The sequence below is a fragment of the Thermobia domestica genome, chromosome 16 (assembly GCF_964235325.1).
Source record: "Thermobia domestica chromosome 16, izTheDome1.hap1.1, whole genome shotgun sequence".
NCBI classification, from domain to species: domain Eukaryota; kingdom Metazoa; phylum Arthropoda; class Insecta; order Zygentoma; family Lepismatidae; genus Thermobia; species Thermobia domestica.
Window position 1 is genome coordinate 10,163,444 of NC_137469.1, and position 21,457 is coordinate 10,184,900.

Here is a 21,457-nt window from a genome sequence, read left to right on the forward strand (position 1 = left end):
GGAAATTATCTAACTGCTAGTGAGTATCTAAATAAATTAAATTAAAATAAAATATTGAATATTTCGTATTTCAAAATATTGGGGGGACGCGTCCCCCCGTCCCCCTGCCAGAGACGCCCATGCTGTAGTGAGGATGGGGAAGAGGACTACATAACTGAAATATTCATTTGCACACATTTATATTAATACTCAGTTCGATATAAGACACCACGGGCGTATCTGGCGGGTGGAGACGAGAAGGACGCGTCCACCCCAATATTTTGAAGTACAAAATATTCAATATTTTATTCTAATTTAATTTATTTACTAACAACAGAATATCATATAAATAATAATTATTATATTTATTTGGAATATAATATTCAGGCTGTGAAACAACGGTTGTAATCGAGTTCTTGATATATCTTAGGGGTCAGTGAAGGTAAGCGAAAAGGTAACAAATGGAATCGAAGTTAATAAACAGGTTGGGTTAGGTAGTATCCAAGGGCGCCGATCCTGGGAGGCCGGGGGGCCCGGATCCCGCCCCCCCAAAGCTCTTGTGGGCTCCCTATTGTATTTATGAATATACAATATTTGGCATAATTTGAATGCAATTTGTCTTAAAATCCTCATATATATATACCTTCTGCATCTGAATGGTCTCCCCCAAATTTACAGAGAAATCGTCGCCCTTGGTAGTACCATTTAAATCACTTTCTTTGATGTCCCCCTTCCAATTTTACATGCCAGAGACGCCACTGTAAGACACTTTAATTTCGTGTTTAATCTTCTCTTCGTCAAAACCAAATGTCACCGCCATTTCATTATTTTCGCAAATATGCAGTGTCACAATGAATAAAGAAATTAATTGAACCAGAAGTACTTGTCGATCTATTTCTTATCACAGAGAGATAAGGAAAGGGCTACAAACAAACCAGATGGCAAAGAACCAAATGAAATAAGCTGTAGTGTGGTTAGTTACTTCTGAGAGCTCTCCAAGTTTGCTGCGGGCAAGGTCATGTGTTCACTGAAGACATACAAGATTTGAAAAGAAAGAAAGAATATGTTTGAGTTTGTTTGTGGTGAAGAAGAACCGATTTACCCATCAGTTACATTGCGGAAGTGCTTTATCGCCGTGTTTTAAGTGCAAAAAGGGTCAAAAGGAGTATTTAGCACGTTGACTATTTACTACATCATGCGCGACTTTGATCCATCAGTGCTACAAAAACACAAGTCTTGTCGGTGATAACAACTTAACGGCATTGACCTTGGCAGGCCTTGCGTGCTTGTACTGAAGAGTTTAGCTGTTTCGTTTACGTTACGGTCCACTCACTGTAGTAAGCTGCTGCAATAACTAGATCAAGGAGAAAATAATAGGTAAGTTTTCTTTTTATTTCATTAACTTGTTATTATCATTATTATTATTATCATAGAACTGGAAGAAAGTCCAGAGAAGAAGCTTTTCATTCTACTTGTAACTATGAAATTTGTCCTTGTACTTCAACGCTATGGGTGCTCTCTAGAAGTGCATGGTGATTCCAGATTTCTTGCACGCCTTATATCTGGAGAACTACATATAGTGTAGCCAAACCCAAACTATCACTTAACTCAGTATGATGTGCTTATTCCGTAAAAAAAAAAAAAAAAAAAAAAAAAAAAAAAAAAAAAAAACTTGATTTAGTTTTGTGGTCCCTGATCCAAAAACTAATTATTGGCCAAGATTGCAATCTTCTGATGCATTTTTTTGATCATTTCTAAAATTCTTGGCCAAAATCGCATTCTTTTGATCCATTTTTTTTATCATTTCTAAAATTCTCGGCCAACACTGCAATCTTTTGATCCATTTTTTTTATTATTTCTAAAATTCTTGGCCAAAATCGCATTCTTTTGATCCATTTTTCAATCATTTCTAAAATTCTTGGCCAACATTGCAATCTTTTGATCCATTTTTTTTATTTCTAAAATTCTTGGCCAAAATCGCATTCTTTTGATCCATTTTTCAATCATTCCTAAAGTTCTTGGCCAACATCGTAATCTTTTGATCCATTTTTTTTATCATTTCTAAAATTCTTGGCCAAAATCGCATTCTTTTGATCCATTTTTCAATCATTCCTAAAATTCTTGGCCAACATCGCAATCTTTTGATCCATTTTTTGATCATTTCTAAAATTCTTGGCCGACATTGCAATCTTTTGATCCATTTTTCAATCATTCCTAAAATTCTTGGCCAACTTCGCAATCTTTTGATCCATTTTTTGATCATTTCTAAAATTCTTGGCCAAAATCGCATTCTTTTGATCCATTTTTCAATCATTCCTAAAATTCTTGGCCAACATCACAATCTTTTGATCCATTTTTTGGATCATTTCTAAAATTCTTGGCCAAAATCGCATTCTTTTGATCCATTTTTCGATCATTTCTAAAATTCTTGGTCAAAATCGCATTCTTTTGATCCATTTTTTCGATCATTTCTAAAATTCTTGTGTCTAAAATCATTTCTAAAGTGTCTTATTTCTTTCACATGTTCCATGACCTTCATTACTCACATTCACCGATTTTTCTGCACTCTTGATTAAAAAAAAAAGAAAAAAACCTGGAGAGGTTTTAAATTATTTACCGTTGCTTCTTACACTTTAATTTGCCGTCAAAAGAACATTATACAGCTTTTAGGGATGAGCGGACGCAAATATCTACGCACTTATAATGACCTTGTGAAAAATGTCAGTCGCTGACATCAGAGACATTACGCAAATTAAATATTTCGCGCACCAAGTTTTAGTTTTCAACTACAAAAGACGAATGACGATATAAATTAATAATAATGCAATAATTGTGTGAATTAGAAAATGAAATGATGGAAGCACGATACAGTTCAGTTAAACATACGTACTTGTCTGCATAAGCGTGAAACCCTTTATCTCAGGATTGACAACCAACTAAAGCATCATCGTGGTCAAGTGCTTAGCGTATGTGCTTTTCATGCGTTTGATTTCGTTCTCCGGTACTTGCCTCGGACATAAACCAGGGTAACGTTTCGTATACAACTTGAAACAGTAACATCCGTTTCCCACAGAGTCGCTTACAGTTACTGAAATGGCATCTTAAACGCAGATCAACCTAATCCAAAGCACACTTATAATTTGAAAAATCATTCCGCCTTATGCAGAGTCGTTTTCACGTATGATTAGCGTCATACTAAAGGCATGACTACTGCAGGAAACATATGTTAGTAGAACACTTTAATATGACACTAATCGATCGTCAGAGCGACTCTGCATAAGACCCATTAAGTTTTGCGACACTACCCCTCTTGACTAAGAAATATAGAGAACCTTGGTTGCTAATTGTCTACTCAATATCAATATTCAGTACCGGTAATCATTGTCAGGTCGTGGCATGTGGCTCGGTGATAACGTGCACACTTCTAGTGCAAGGGGGTCACTGGCTTCGATTCCAGGCCACATGAGTGTGTGGGTTTTCTTTAGCTTCTACCATTTCCTTCCACATTTTCATTCCACCAATGCTTTCATTTTCATTCATATTCATTAATAATTTATCTCTTTGAGCCCAGCGGGCAGAAATCTGGGTCATAAATAACAATTTAATTTAAATTCAGTATTTCATATGTTAGCAAGTACAACATATTGCTTCCGAATGTTTGCTGATGGCTTTCATGACCTACGTTATAGATGATTTCGTCCGTCCTTCCCCCGCTGTAGCCCTAAATTAGTTTAAATTGAGATACATGCTAAGTTGTTGAGAGTAGCATTAGAGTTCTATCGGCGTAGACACAAGTACAAGGTATCGTTAACACTTATACTGCGAAGTAGCTAAATGTAATGTCTGTGAAATAGAGTCCTCGTTGCAAGCAGGGCTTTGAAACAGAGGCCCCATTATAAGCAGAGCTGGGGAACAGGAGCCTCATTACAAGCAAGGCTGGGAAACGGGCCCCACTGTAAGCGCGGCTGGGAAACAGGGTCCTATTATGATAGGGTGACCAACCGTCCCGTAAAAACGGGATTGTCCCGTTTTTTCACTACTATTCCCGGTGTCCCGAAAAATTTTCCCGGGACGCCAAAATGTCCCGTATTTATGTACGTTAGGTACAAGAAGGCTTTCTAATCTAAAATTTCCTAATTTATACTATTATTTTCTAATCACATAGCTTAGAAAATAATAATAATATTTTCTAAGCTATGTGATTATATTGGAATATGTCTAATAACTGAACAACGTAATTACGACGTTTGCGATATTGGATGTGGTGGCTGCACTGTTTTCCCTCCTAGGCCTCCCCCTCCAAGACATCCACTCTGCAGATGACTTTGCAAGGGGCTGAAAGTCTTATGAAAAACAAACTGTTTTCACTCTCTGTTTCGGCAGTGGAAGACTGAAATGCTGTCACCAGTACAATACAGTGTTTTCGTGATTTGACTAACAAGGGAAGAGAGGGAGATTTTATATCGAAGTGGAAGATGGTTTATATACCAATCGAAAGCACTAATCACGCCTATTACGAAACTGTAATAAAATTTTCCGAATGCATATACTCTGCGAGTTATATGAATATACAGGGTGTCCAGAAAATCCATGTCCACCCCTTAAAATCGCAAACGATGAGACAGATGCCGAAACTGACAAACACGGGTTTGATCATGTTAAAAATACAATGTATCAAAGCAAAAACTGTTGTCCTAGGGCCATCAGCAGGGTCCCAGGCGGGGTCCAACTGAAAAATTGCAAAAGGTAAGGGGGGTCAAGTAGCATATCATTGGAAACCTGTTGGGAAATGAAAGAAGACGGAAAACGTCTCAACACTCTAAAATTACCTTGTGCAAAATGGCGGCCTGTCAAAATGTCAGCAAAAACGTCGTTGTAAAAGTCTATGGCATGTCAAAAAAGGAAAACATGTGTGTCATCTTTTCAAAAGTAAAATGATTGAAAGTAAAAATATTTGTCGCAGGGTCGTCCACAAGGTCCCAGACAGGGTCCTATTCAAAATTTTCAAATGGCAAGGAAGGTCAAGTAGCATATCGTTGGAAAGTTGTTGGGGAATGAAAGAAGACGGAAAAAGTCTCAATTCTCTAAAATTACCATGTGTAAAATGGCGGATGTTCAAAATGTACATCTTCATTTCGATTCTCCGAGCACATTCGCTTTCCATTTCGCAGTCGGCACTTGTCATTCTGAGACATTTACACATATTCACTGTTTCTGGTGCAAGATTTTTTTTTTTTTTTTTGTTTGAATCATTTTATAATCGGAGCATAAGTACCACTATTGTACAGTCATAAACATAAATAAGTACAGGTAAGAGTCTTTATTTCTGATAGCTCCAGTCTCTACTTATTTATGTTCGTGGTTGTACATTATATGTTAACTAGCCAGTTCTATACTCAAAGATGTCAAATGTTTTTTTTCTTTTCTTTATTTCTTAATTTGCTTTTATTTTGTTATATATTTTTTTATTTATTTAGACATTAATGGGCTCAAAGATCAGAATCTTACAGTGGGGGCATTTCCCTTCTTTCCGTTGAGTACAAGAATTAAAGTAAATATAAACTAAAACTCGGCTACAGAAAGAACCAAAACGCAAGACGTTTGCACTGTATTATCGTAGAGCGTCCATACTTGTTCCATCTGCTTTCATTTAACAACAGCTTTAAACGATGTGCTACCTGAACCCCTCCCCCCTTGCCATTTGAAAATTTTGATTAGGATCCCGTCTGGAACCTTGTGGAGGACCCTGGGACGAATATTTTTACTTCCAATCATTGTACTTTTGAAATGATGACACATATGTTTTCCTGTTTTGACATCTGTCTCACTGTTTCAGGTTTTTTTTTTTTTTTTTTTTTTTTTGGGTGGAGGCATAAATAAACTTTACAATGTTTTTACTGACATTTTGAACGGAGGCCACTTTACACAGGGTAATTTTAGAGAGTTGGGATTTGTTCCGTCCTCTCTCATTTCCCAATAGCTTTCCAACGATGTGCTACTTGACCTCGCTTGCCATTTGAAAATTTTGAGTAGGATTCCGTCTGGGACCTTGTGGACGACCCTGCGACAAATATTTTTACTTTCAATCATTTTACTTTTGAAAAGATGACACACATGTTTTCCTTTTTGACATGCCATAGATTTTTACAATGACGTTTTTGCTGACATTTTGACAGGCCGCCATTTTGCACAAGGTAATTTTAGAGTGTTGAGACTTGTTCCGTCTTCTTTCATTTCCCAACAGATTTCCAACGATATGTTACTTGACTCCCCTTACCTTTTGCAATTTTTCAGTTGGACCCCGCCTGCAATCCTGCGGGTGGCCCTGGGGTAACAATTTTTGCTTTGATACGTTGTACTTTTAACATGATCAAACCTGTGTTTTCCAGTTTCGGCATTGTCTCATCGTTTGCGATTTTAAGGGGTGGAAACGGATTTTCTGGACACCCTGTATATTCATATAGCTCGCAGAGTATATGCATTCGGAAAAAATTTACTACAGTTTCGTAATATGCGTGATTAGTTCTTTCGATAGGTATAAAACCATCTTGTACTTCGATATATAATCTCCCTCTCTTTCCTTGTAAGATGTAACATACTGTCATTTACGAAAGGGGGCAAAAGTATAGAACTATAAAAGTTAAAGTAAAAAAGAAAACTAGCTGTAAGTGAAATAATGTTTAAAAGTAAGAAAAAGCAAATAAAGGAATTTGGAATCCGATGCTGAGAGTAGTTTGTTATAAATTCTACCGGTGACAGATTTTGTTGGTTGATAGATATTGATGAATGTTTTGTATATTTTAGTAATGTTTTCAAAATTTCATTTTTTGTTAGTTGCTGATAGTTACTTGTTATTTAGTTAATTCAGCAACCTTTTCAATAGGTTTTAAAATGAAAAAGTGTAAATTTCATCTTTTTGTGAGAGATACAGAGAGAGAGAGAGGGGGGGAGGGAGGGAGGGAGAGAGAACGGAGAGGCAAAAATATATATTTAGGGGTGTAACCTATCCAAACATAAAAAAATGTCCCGTTTTTTCTAGTTGAAGATTTGGTCACCCTATATTATGAGGAACATGGAACTCCAAAACACTTAAAAAAAAAAAAAAGGGTTTAGCATTCTTTTTTTTAGCTTCAAGCCAGTATAACATGTGGACCTACAGTTTAAGGGGTAGTCCGAACTAATGTAATGTATTGAAATTTTAACGTTGTCCCATCGAAAATAGAACTCTGGAATATTTACACCAAAGGCGCATGCGTGCTTCTACATTTCGTCAAAACAGCTAATTAGTATATAGATGTTTTCTACTGCTCGTTTTGTCTTTTGATATCCAGTCAGGATATAGTATATATGAAGCTGCATCACTTCCCGAAGAAGCAGGACGCTCGTAATTTTAGGGATTATTCATTGAGTATGTCCGAACTTACAAAGGGGGTAACAAAGCGACTTTTATTTACTTATCGACTGATACGAAAATAAAAAAGAACGTACCTGTGCTTTATATCTGCATGTGTAGTGCCCTTGGTCTTTATCTATGACTATGTGTGTGTGTGGGGGTAATTTAACGCATATCGCATGTTTTGTGCACATGGATACTTCTTACTATTGCACTACGTAGAAAATTTATGGTATTTTATGTAGAAGTGGTAATAGAACACAGAAGAAACACAGATCAGGGGGTTCTCATGTATACTATTACCTCCAGTCAATATGACTTTTTTTGTACCTTACTACGTCTATTAATTTCATAATTAGTGCTGTCATCTATAGAGACCAACATGGGTCATTCTGTACAAGTCTTCGCAAGTTTCTGCGTACAGCAACGCAAGCAACTAATAAATAAATAAATAAATAATACTAAAAAGTAATTATAACTGCTATGCCGATTATTGCAAACTAAAATCGCAAATTTTACTTTGCCCTGCACGCAAATCGTTACGGAACGTGCCCGTAAGTCAGATAAACGTATATAATCCAATCACTTGTAATTCAACAATTTCAACTTCGTTTTCTTGCGAGGTTGTTGAATACCACTTTTGGAATACCCATATTAATCTTGGTGCCTACCTCTTTTCTATTGAAATTAGGCTCTTATGTTATATCTAGCACTTCTGCAATATTATCTTCAAAGGGAATGGCACTATAAGATTGAACGATTTCAGATTTTCCATGGCGATTTCAATAAACAGGGGATTAATGTAGTCCCCCAAAAATACTCGTAACTCACGATGAGCACAATCTAAGATACGGTCCGGGAAGGGCAAGTTTAATAACTCCAGGGAATAAATCTCCCCGGACCACCCACGAAAAATGGTCATATAATATCCATATTCCGTAATGAGACAACTACTTATAAAATAATTTATGCTTGTAAGTAAAAATTTCATAAAATTTAGCACAGGATTAGCAAAATCTAACAGCAAGCGCCATCTTTTTAACTCATCTTAAAACTTATCAAGTTTTCCTCTTATATGGTACTTTTTTAGATAACAGGCTACATAATCACAGGAAATAGTATCTTATGTTGTAGCTGACACATAACTCTATTTTATAGTGCAATATTAATAATATGTGCCATTTCTTTACGAGTTGGTTAAGGCAATGAACTAATGCTTATACTGACTTCCGGGTAGTGATCCACCTTAAATGATCACTGGTATAACATGTGGAAATCTGGTATATTCACCCCGTTTCATTTCTTTTCACTCTCAGTTGAGAAACCAAGACTTACTTTCGTCCATTTATAAACAAGTTGAAAGAAATAGTATCATAGGCTATCTTGATCATAGATTTTTTCAATAACTTTGATGCAGAAATCTTCGATATGGCTGACGTTAAAACACTGATAATCGTCGAAATCTTCACCAATTGAAATGTTTTCAGCAGTCGATGACAGGGGCGCACCCTTTGTGTCTACCGTGTCTGTACCCCCAAATTTTCGAAATTCGACTAACATTTGTAGTTTTTTTTTTTTTTTTTTTTTGCACCACTATACTATAACAGAGAAATGATTATTGTAGCGTAAAGATTGATTTTGCACATCATCTATATTCTATCTATTCTCATAAAAATTTTCTAGTACTATCATTTAAATAAATAAATATATATATAGGTAGATGTAGTTAAGAATTATTTATAATCTTTTCGAGTACCGTAATTGCGGGCTACTTGAACCCTTAAGGGGCTACCTGGACCCATACCAAAAACTCGTTTAAAATCCCATATGCAATGCAATAATGAGTGAGTTCAGAGTTAGATCCGTTAGATGGGATCATAATGCAGGCGTACACACATTGAAACTAGTTCTGTGGTAGGCTACGGTTGAGCAGCATTGGTGAGAAAGGTCGTTGACGAAAAGAGTGTATTTATTGAGCGCCAAACTTTTATGTGTGGACACTATTTGCAAGGAAGTGGAACCAATGCTAAGTAAACACATAAGTAGTTACATATAGGTTAATGAAACTGACATGGTAAACTTTCTCATATACAATAAGATGTGTGCGTAATTAGATTATACAGTATATGAAGTGTGTACATATGACCTGTAAAACATGGATACTTTGTCCCACATCTTTTGTTATCATTATCCCACCCCATCCTTTGTTATCTTTATCAATGAAAAATAAAGGTCTGTTGTCACGTGTCACACAAGTAAGGACTTTTCATAATTTCCTTAAGGATACCGGTACAAAATGGTACATCAATATAAAAGATTGCCTGCAGGTCGAAAATATGCTTATTTTTCATAACAGCATGAAGAATATTTACCAGCAATTCAGTCGGGGAAAATGTCTCGAAAAGAAACAGAAGCTTTCTTCAAGATAAGTCGTTCCACCATAGAAAGAAGATTAAAGAACAGGTCAAGGCAGAATCCGGGTCATCTGAAAGTGTTCACTGAAGAAGAAGAATTAGCCTTCGCTAGTCATCTTGATAAACTTTGTGATTTCGGATTCCTCGTTAATTAACTTGATTTTAGATTTATTGTGAAGTCCTATTTTGCCATGCATGGGAGAACTGTCATTGCTTTCTAAGACAATCTTCCAGTCGAGATTGAGTGAAGTTATTTTAGAAAATGCACCTCCAGTCAACGACTAGATTCGCTGCTAATATAGATAGGGCTCGTGCAGCTGCAGAAGAAAACGTAATCAGCTATTACAATCATTATATTTGATAGTACCTCTTAACATGTTCTCTTTGTGGTTTGCAGTAAATAGAAAGTGTTGTTCTTGGAACACCTACGTCCTACTTAGTCTCAGAGCAGATTTCAATGGTTTTCTGTAGGAAAATATGGGGGTGGGTTCAAGTAGCCCGAACGCGAGTCTTACTTGGACCCATTTTTTACAATAATCGCCTGTGCTTTGTTTTCAATATATGTAACTAAAACTGTATTCGATATGTGCAATAAAGCCTGTAGTTCCACTTAATATGGGTTATGACAATAACTTTCGAGTTTTCGTGGATGAAAATAGGCCGAAAGAACGAATTTGTTGCAAAATTGGGTCCAAGTAGCCCGCATCTACGGTACAGAATAAAACAGGTTCAGTACTACATAGACGTATTGGACCCCCCTTCCACAAAAAATACTTCAGTTCCCTCCCAGTAGTTATTTCTGGGTGCGCGACTGCTCGATAAACAGAGCAGAGAAGAGTATTTCGACCCCTTAACCTCTCTACCAGACTTTTTTCTTAGTGGTACAAGGTCTAACTGTTTCTCTAATCAGTGCATCAGTCTTCCGTTTGCTAAGAGAGGATTTATGTGTATGAAACTTTGTAGACCTACTTTCTGTGTCCTTTTCAGCCAGGGCTGGACCAAGGGCCGAGCAACCTGGGCAACTGTCCGGGGCGACACAGTCAGAGGGGGGCCAAAACTAGCTTCAGAAAGTAAATTTTATAACATGTTTTCTACTGAATTTTTTCGTGTATATTGTTGTAAAGTAAAGCCAACTTCATCATCTTTTTCCATTCCACTATGGAAGAAGAGAGTTTCACAGTTCCAGGGGGGCTGTATCGACAAAGGGAGACATGACTTGTAGGAGAAAGAGTAGAGGAAGAGTTGTTATTATTAATAGCGGGCCATGTTCTTTGTGAACTTTTCCCAAGGAATAAATGTTATTGGATTTTATATATGTTACTCTTTTTAAAATGGTAATGGAGGGGAACGGTGTAGAGAACTGCAATGGGCCGGGCTTGGTTGGGCCGACACTGATTCATTTCAGGTCGGGCCGGGCTTGGGCCGATTAATTGCAATTCTTTAATAATTATTGATTTTCGTTAAATGATAATTAGAATAAAGGCAAACGTTGAAGAAGTGTGCCCGTGAAAAATGTTATAAAATGAAACTTAAAATTTATCGGGCCCGGGCCGGGCTTGGGCCAAGAATTTTAAAAAACTTATCGGGCCGGGCCGGGCTCGGGCCGAAAATCTTCAAAACTTTTCGGACTCGGGCTGGGCCGGGCCTAGGTACATTCGGGCTGGGACCGCACTTAAGCTTTTGACTTCTTAGAAACGACACCAGGGTCGCGCCAAACTGTCGGCCTTTGTTGAAAGTAGTGTCTAGATGTTATTATTTCGTTATGTACAGTTCTTGCTAAATCATTCATTTCGACAGTGCTTGTGAAATCGAATATTCCACTCTGCAACAACATAGGAGGGAGGTTGAAAGCGGTACTACGAAAAACAAAATCAGCGAGTGCCTTTGAATTCTTCCTTCCGCCGCGTAAAACACCTTCAACATATGTGAAATATATTTATTGGTATTTCACGTTATTAGAATAGATGGTTCATAGTCGGATATACACGTATAGTTGGATGACACCTGATGTTATTCATATAATAAAACAATTTACACTATAGCAGTAATCATGTCACAATTGGTAATCCCGGCAGGAGCTCATGTGGTTCGGATTCCACGTTAATCAGTAGGTCCCGTCTCATATAGCCTCGCTGCTGAAAAGGACGTTAAACTCAAAATCACCTCACCTCACAATTAGTACTATTCAATAAATGTTGTTCGATATTGTTTATGTTTATACATATTGATACATAAATAATAATAAAAACAGAATGTAATTAACAGGGGGCGCGGTGGCTCAGTGGTAGAGCGTTCACCTCCGGTGCTTGAATCCCTGGTTCGATCCTAGTTCGCGCCGTATGGACTTTGTGGTGGACAAACACCGTGCTCGTGGGTTTTCTCGGGGTTCTCCCGTTTCCTCGCACTTTCTTCATTCCATCATTTCACTCACTTTCTCATTAGCGCCGTCTCCTTTAGCCTAACCGGCATAAGTGTGGGACGTTAAACTTAAAGATTTCATTTCATTTTCAGAATATAATTAATACCATATGCATATTTTTAAGTACTAAATATACTTATATCATGTATTTGAGTATTAACTTTTCTTTTAAAAAATATTAAAATCATTGCAATACAATGTAAAATATCCGCTAGGACTAGGGGGGAAGGGGTCGCCAAAAAGTCACTTTGTCAAGATGAAAATGTTGCCTTATTTCATTCTAAACACAAAAGGAAAACCAGTCCTAATAATAAACTGTCAATGGTAAAAAGTATCCTGATCTACACTGGCTGTCTGATGCCAACAGATGTCGAGAGCGTACAGACAATTTATTATTTGAAAACTATATTATGGTAACTTAATCGCAATTTAATAATGTACAAACTGTGTTGTTTCAATTTAATTATCTGTGAGTAGAACAAGAATCATAACTCAATTCATATTTGTGTAACTGCATGTTGGTAGGTATCTAAATTACAAAACCAAGTAAAAAGTATATAATTAGGACTTATAAGTAGGGATTATGTTAAAGGTGAAGGAAATATATACTAGAAGCTCGGGTTCCAGTGCTTATTAGTCTATAACTATCATTGCTGATTTCAGGCCATTTTTGAAACAGGCTTATCATAAATTTTAACGAAGGCAATAATGATTATACAATATTAAAGGCATGCTCACTCTTTAACTCTTTTACTCTGTGGTAAATGAGGGAAATGATGGAATGAAACGGAGAACTCCCAACAAAACTTATGTTTACAATATTTCTTGTCTACGAAAACAACTTGACTCAAGCTGGTATCGAACCATGGATCCCATTCACCAAAGCACTCTACTGCTGAGTCATCGCTTTCCCTTTGCAAAGGGCATTTCGTTACATTGCTTGATTTTCTATATTTATGCATGGTATATTTCAATATATATAAGGGAAGAGACAAAAAATCTAAAAACACTTCATACAGTACACGTAAGTTTGGCTCTCCACTATACAACACGTGCTGCGGTTGCCGATCGTATTTTTATTGTTTGTTTGTTTTCAATGTATCATGTAGACTTTCCTCTTCCGTCGGCAGTAACCAGTTCACCTGTGAGTGTCATACTGTGAAAGTGGTGCGGCAAAATGGGCGACCTGACAGACTTCCAAAGAGGCATGATCGTTGGTGCCCGTCTGGTTGGAGCTTCAGTGGTAACAGTGTCGAACATTGTGAGGGTATCGAAAGGCATTGCGTCCAATGTCACGAGGACATACACAATTAATGGTCAAACGACGTTTGCAAAGCACAACAGTGTTCGAAAGACAAATCAGTCAGATATGGACCAGAGGGCATTAAAACGGATTGTAGCGGCTAAAAAGAAGACCACTGCAATGAAAACTACATCTGAAGTCAACTCTGGCCTACAGAACCCGGTTTCATCGAAAACAGTGCGACGGAAGCTTCATAAAATGAAAATCCATGGCAGGACCGCTATCGCCAAACCCCTGGTCACAGCAGTAAATGCGAAGAGGCATATCCAGTGGTGCAAGGACCACAAGGCGTGGACTCATGAGCAGTGGAAACACGTAATGTGGTCCGATTAATCGACCTTCACCTTGTTTTCAACAAACGGTCGTGTTTACGTATGGAGAACACCGTCGCAGGCCTATGATACAGACTGTCTGCTCATAACTGTAAAGCATGGGGGTGATGGGGGTGGTTCTGTTACACTATGGGCAGTGATATCGTGGTTTTCTGCAGGTCCCATCATAGCCCTGCATTGAATGATGAATGCTAAGGCTGATGAGGCCATTTTGGGGGACCAGATTCTACCCATGGCCCAAATATTGTTCCCTGATGGCGATGGCATCTACCAAGATGATTTGGCACCCTCTTAAGTGGCAAAAACGGTGAAATAATGGTTTGAGGAGCATAACCAGCAGCTATCACAACTCCCGTGGGTCCCACAATCTCCAGATCTGAACATCATTGAGCCATTGTGGTCTGAGTTAGAAAGGTGTGTTTGGTCTCATTACCCTCCTCCAGCATCCATTAAGGTACTGGAGCATGTTTTGGAGGAACAATGGTACAAAATTCCACACACCACGATTCAGGAACTTTATACGTCCATTCCACGTCGGATCCAAGCTGTTTTGGACGTAAAAGGAGGCCCTACACAATACTAGGTATGATTTTCACACTTTTGGAAACGTTTTAGATTCTTTTGTCTACCCCTGTATATATAATTAAATTGTGTATATATAATTAGTAAGTCAGGCCTGACACTATTTATTTAATATAAGTATAGCGTAATATATAATTATACTATGTTTATAATATGTAAATGTATTTAAATATCGATTAGAGAATTATCGCAATCATTTATATATACCGTATTTACGCGTGTATGCCGCGCCCCCGTGTAAGCCGCGCACCCCCAATTTCTGGAACGTTAAAATTGAAAAAAAAAAAAAAAAAAAAAAACTCGTGTAAGCAGCGCACATCAATTTTCTGAAAGAAAATAAACGGTACAATGTATTTTTCATCCTACTTTTAATCATTAAAATTGTTATACACAGAGACAATCCAACAATACTGTGATTATTAACAGAAATCACTCCCGTGCCTAGCTTTCGTCGCCGAGGAATTGGAGCACGTATCACCATCGGACTGAATAAAGTCTTTGCTCCCATCGCTGGCATTGGAAATGCAGCATTTTTTAAAGCTGCGGTCGACAAGATCCTCTGGAATTGAATTCCATGCTTCAATAATCCATTCGCACAAAAGGCGAAGTGCAGGTTTCTTAATTCGGCCAGTTGGCGTAGTTTCGTGTACTGCAGTTGCCATTCATTCAGTGTACAGTCGCCGGAAGTGGCTTGAAAGGCCGGTTGATGCAAAGAGGAAAGATGAGCTGTAACTTGTCATTTTATATTAAAACTTTTCTACTCTTGTAAAATTACTTACAATATTCCAGTATTAGGTTAATAAAAACTCCCCATGATTTTAAATGCTTGGTGGGTCAGTCAATTCTACATTTCTTCGTGTACGCCGCGCACCCTGTTTTTTGACTTCGTTTTTGTGCAGAAAAGTGCGCGGCATACACGGATAAATCTTTTTTTTTTTTTTTTTTTTAAGATTAAGTTTCAGTTAGATCGGATATTGCTCTTGCGCCCACTTGATTATAGACCTGGTAGAGAGGCTAGTTTTGAAGATTTCTCTTTGTTGTTTGCTTTTCCAGTAATTTTCCATTGCTGTAGAAGTTTTCTGAACCGTTGCTAAGTTAAATTTTTCTTCATTTTTTCTGTCTCCGGCAAAACATACAAAAAGGCGGATTTTTTAATGGCTTTCGCTTTTTCAGCTAGGGAGGCCTGTAGAGTAGAGATCTATACTGGTGGCTATGTGCAGTCCGAAGGGAATTTAGCAAGTGAACTTTTTTCCCGGGAGTTTGTCCTTTAGAGTAGTTCAGTGGATATGTTAGTCCTTGGCTTCCAGTCCCGTTAGAAAAAGTGGTTTCTTGCCATAACTTAGGTGAATTCTCGAGATAGGAGCAGGAATTAAAGCATTAAGTAGGATTTTTTGAGCTCTACGTCAGAATAATAGCTTAAATGAGCTCTAGTTTAATGGTTAGAAAGAGTGAAAACTAATTTTGCTCTTGGGGTATTCTTAGGGAGAAAGTGAACCCAGGATACGTAGGTTTTTGAAATCTCCAGGTGTTGGAGATTTTTCCCATGAAATTTTGAATCCAGGTTGCGATTTGGGTTCAATTCCCGTACAGTCAGGCAATAGTGAGGCTTGGCTGGTGTTTCTATTTTCACACTGCGACTTTCGTGTTTGAACGTATTAGAGTGTGTGTTTTACCTTTTAACCTAGAGTCTTCAATGAAGATGTAATACAATAGCTGGGCCATGAGTGACGGCTGCTACTCCTAATTCCCTAAGTTTACCAATCCTTTAAGATTTTAGTTAGTTTCCTTTCTGGATTTCTCTGCATGTTGAGAGTCCGAACCAAGTGTAGGCCAGACTGTTACTGTAATGAAGTTAAACAGTCTTTGAAAGCAAGGAATGTGGATCTAGAGTAGAGAGAGTACTAGTTTCCATATTACCGCAGTTCCCAAAGAAACTTAGAGAAAATTTATTTTGTTTAACTTTAGATATATTTAAATTAGAGACTCAGCTCCATCTACTCTCCCAATGAGTTCTTTGGGAAGTCGAGTTGTCTTTTCAAGGGCAAAGTAACGTCCTTTGAATCTATAAATTACTAGTCACTCACCTTACCTAAATTAGAGGAATTTTAATTATAATAAATCTAGTTATCCACCGTAAATTCCTTGAGTTTTTATTTTTAACTCAATCGTATTTGGAACTTGTTATCTAGACGACAGAGAGGGGACGATTTATTTCTGGAGGAGTTTATTTCTTTTGTTGTAAAGTAAAAATGGCAGATTTATTAGTTTGAGTGGTGATAAAGAATCTCCATTAGATTTATAATTTCATATATATATAAAGAGATACACCAAACTGAAAAAGATATTATTATTATTTAATTTTTCACTTTACCTTACACATTCTTACTATCATTACTGCAAGTAGTAATAATAATAGCGTTAATAGAAGTCAGTGTTGTAATTTTCTTCTATGATTTTACCTATAAAATTTTTGTTATGCAAGTATGCTGATGTATAGGCCCTAATATTAAGACTTATCACTTATACTTTGGTTTACAATGCAGATAATAAGAAATTATACATATATATGTAGTAATTCAAAGTGTTCAACTAACGTGTGAGATGCTACCTCAGATATTAAATTCTTTTTTTACTTATGGTCATTTTCGGATCAAAAGATCCAATATATTTCAGGCAAAAATTTTCTTGTATTCCATACATCTCGAGAACTACATATAGTGTAACCAAACCAAAACTATCACTTAACTCAGTATGATGTGCTTATTCCGTAATAAAATACGGAAAATCAATCTACGTGCCGTTCAAAAATTTTGTAGCCTTTGATCAAAAAAATTCAATATAATTTCATTCAATCAAAAAATTTTTTGTACGCCTCCATATCGAGATCTACACATAGTGTAGCCAAACCAAAACTATCACTTAACTCAGTATGATGTGCTTATTCCGTAATAAAATACGGAAAATCAATCTACGTGCCGTTCAAAAATTTTGTAGCCCTTGATCAAAAAAAAAAATCAATATAATTTCATTCAATCAAAAATTTTTTGTACGCCTCCATATCGAGATCTACACATAGTGTAGCCAAACCAAAACTAACAATTAACTCAGTATGATGTGCTTATTCCGTAAAAAGAAAAAAAAAACGAAAACTAGATCTAGGGCCGTTCAAAAATGTTGTGGCCCCTGAACCAAAATCTAATTATTGACCAAGATTGATCCATTTTATGGATCAATTCTAAAAATCTTGTTATAGAATATGATTGTACTCAATTATTATTTTAAATAAATTTTATGTAATACATTTTCAAACAGAGGCTTTTAAATAGTATTAAATTAAAACAGTAATTTTATTAAGCAAATATAATTTAAAAGTTTAACATCTGAAAATTCAAGTCATTATTAAACACTACTTCCGTTGTGTATGTATGCCATTATACCTGTAAACACTCCTTGTAATTACGACCAACTTCTTCCAGAAGAGCTAGAAAGTCCCTGAAACGGTCTCAATTCCGTATATGACCATTTAAACGATTAGCCATCCATGCTGGGTGCTACCTGTTGAACCTAGCATATTTCTAAAGAAGGGATCTTAGCAAAATTAAAATATTCTTTTGTTTCAGCAGACAGGCTAATATAAATTTTTCCGTCTGTAATAAACATGTTCTTCTTTCTTTTATATTCCTTCTTGCTTCTTCTATTGGGTATTTGAAATTGTCATGTTAATGACATTGAACATTTCACACAAAAATATTATTAAACACTTATATTAACATATTTAACACTCGATGTTTCAATGAACATAATTTGAGCCCCATAATTGTAAAATTCTCATATATCCGAAGAAATTAAATGGCTTGACACAGTTGTTGCACTTGCATTTATTACGTTTTCACTCAATGAAAACGCAGGAGGGGAAATGAGAAGTTCCATGATTTCATCGTTGTGATCCTCAAAATAAAACTTCGATAAATATTTCATGAACTGTTAGAGCTATATTTCTATAACACTTTTATCACCAAATAATGATCTATAACCTACATTAAACAAAGGGGTTAACTTAGAATAGAATACCGTTTTGAGTATAAGTTCAACATTGCTCACTTTGCTAGTGATCGCAAGGACTCGTGAAGCTTGACCTAGATTTACCAATTTCAGCATCCAATAGAACGAAAGCGCATGTTCCGCTCGTCAACCTTCATCCATGAAATGTTGCCAGTGTCATCTCTCGCTCCATACGGAGAACATCTCCCGAAAGTACAGTGTCATCTCTCGCTCCATACGGAGAACATCTCCCGAAAGTACAGCGTCATCGAATTGACGCTAAGTTCAGTTTTGTTGCTATTGTTGTTGTCGTTATTTTGTATTTTTGCTATTATTATCGTTACCGTTTAATTTTAATAACCGTTAGTGTTCGTGTTATATAGTTCTTTTAAGTGCTAGCTTTTTGGTGCTCACTTCACTTCACTTTAACTGCCGGGCTTAATGAGCTACTGAGTACCGGGACTTGTAGTGTCCCTTACCTCGCATTGGTGGTGGATGATAGATATGATTGAATAACAACTTAGCACTGAGAATGGCCCGATACCGACCCCGACGCATTACAGGTTACAGGTTTATCGTGACAATTTAATCGAATATGAGTACCGGGTAGAAGCCCTTGCCTCGTATATGAGATGAAGTATCATATGAGTTGTCTGCATAGGAGGTATGAAGAGAAGCTGCCACTGTCGCATGCTTCTTGGAGAAGATGAAATTACTGGTGAAGTAGTTGGATTTAGCCTGAGAAGCTGCGTTTCACGAAGAAATCGAAAAGCGTCTGGGGCTACAGGGGATTGGAGATGGTATTTAAATAGACGAATCCTGATTGGCAGTTGGCGTAGCCAATTGGCATCGATGGAGCGTGGTCCTCATAACTTCGACAGCGCCACAAACTGTCGTATCTCAGTTTTCTAAACTTTTCAGGAGAGCGAATTTTAGGTTTTCACACAACTTTGAAAAGCCATAACTCAAAATCTATTTTACCGAAAGGAGAGAAAATTTACCAAGTTATAACTTAAATAATAAGAAATCAGTGTAGAAAGTTTTATGGAATTTGCCTGTAAAAGCTTGTGGAAAATTTGGCGGGAAAAAGATACGACAGTTTGTGACGATGGTAATCCTCTCTTGTATGAAAGATACGACGCATATTTTTTATACTGAGAACTACATTAATAGATGAACAATCGGAATATATTGCACTTTTATTGAAAAACTTCGTGTTTATTACACAAAATAATTTAACAAATGCTTCCTGAGATTCTTGGGGGTAAAACGAAATTCCTGAGAACACACAAGAAACACAATATTAGGAGCATACTAACCATAACATAAAATAATGCTATCAAGTTGTCATTGCCAGAATATAAAATCTTCCAAAGTTGCAAATTGCATGCTTTGATATTGCACTTGAGAAGGATGGCTAATGTGGTAAGTTTCTGTAAAATTGAACATGTTCAGGGTTTCGAATGATTGGAGTTGGGCCCGGACACAATGATAACGAGTCCTCGTAGGCGTGGGAGACCCGGGTTCGATTCCCGGCGGGAGCTCATGTGGTTCGGATTCCACGTTAATCAGTAGGTCCACGTCTCATATAGCCTCGCTTCTGAAAGGAACGTTAAAAATCAATCAATCAATTAAAACGAGTCCTCGTACTTCTCTGGAGCGATAATTTTTGACAAGTCTGCAAAGTAGGAACTTCTATCTGGTGGATTCAATCTGCGTTCTTTTCAGGGAAATACTTATGTAAGTGTCCTCAAAATGACTTGTCTTAAACTGAATGCAGTTTGGATAGTCTTTGTTCACTTTCACTTCGCGCATTTCCGTCCCATTGATTGGATCTCCATTTTCGCCACGTCTAACTGACAGAATACAAAGACATTGGGACAGAGATCTAGTCCCATACATTGCTTCTGTCAACACAATGAACGGTATATGGGTTCTTTTTCCTTGCCAGTTTAACAATCGGTTCAAGTTGCGAGGCCACAGTGCTTAATAGATGTGCTTATAGCACTGTGGACTGAATCTCCCTGATTTTGTCCATGCCTAGATTCAAAGAATCGGAGAGAAATTTCTCTGATGTTCTTACGTGTTTGCACCGCATACCCCATCATAGCAACCAACCTGAACTCCTACTAGGTCCATCCTGTATTTCTCTAACTCATTCGTTACGGATTTTAACGCGCCTCCCTATAAAGAATTCTAATATTCCATGTTCCAAATCTCATGTCCATTTTCTTTTGCTGATGTGCCAAGTTATCAGTCTTGGTCCGAGGCTTCTGTGATTGTTTCTGAAAAAGTGTCTTTTTTTCTATTACAGGATGAGTTTGTTAGGCTCACTCAAACCCCCACGCTGGAGGGTTACTGCTTGTCTGCCCGCGACTGCTTATTCAGTATCTTCGCAGCTAACCTCTATATCTAAAGGCCTTCTCCTCGATCCGCAACCTGGGGCCGCGGTGGCTCAGTGGTAGAGCGTTCACCTCTGGTTCATGGGGTCGCGGGTTCCAACCCTGCTCGCACCTAGTGAACTTTGTGGTGGACAAACACCGTGTGCGTGGGTTTCCTCGGGGTTCTCCCGTTTCCTACCACTTTCTTCATTCTATCATTTCATTCATTTCTCATAGTCACCGTCTCCTTTAGCATAACCGTGGGACGTAAAACTCGAAAATGTCATTTCATGTCGATCCGCAACCTGAGGACGCCCCATGCCGTGTAAATATATATGTATACAGCCCCGCATTGATCAAGTATGACATTCTAGCTTATAAGTTTATTTGCTTCGGCTGTTCCGAGCTTAAGATATAAGTATAAATGCATTAGGAACAAATGATAAAGAAACTAAGTCTACCTGATGGATAACAATAAGAAATGATACAAAAAGCAATGAGTTGATAAGTACGGGACTGTATACCTACTTTTGGGCCACTTTGTATATATAAACAAATTGCTTTGAATATAGGCGTATCTGTCCAGTTGCGAAAGATCCGTTGCTCACAAACT

At 37.4% G+C, this 21,457-nt stretch overlaps 1 protein-coding gene across 1 annotated transcript in view; it reads left to right on the plus strand.

The window, feature by feature from the left end:
- Positions 1 to 913: 913 nt before the first annotated feature.
- LOC145672910 (cytochrome P450 4C1-like) overlaps positions 914 to 21,457 on the plus strand; it is an 84,880-nt gene continuing 64,336 nt past the window's right edge. Inside the window, exon 1 of the mRNA XM_081742111.1 lies at positions 914 to 1,356. The gene's annotated coding sequence lies outside the window, so the exon portion shown is untranslated. The remainder of the gene's footprint in view (positions 1,357 to 21,457) is intronic.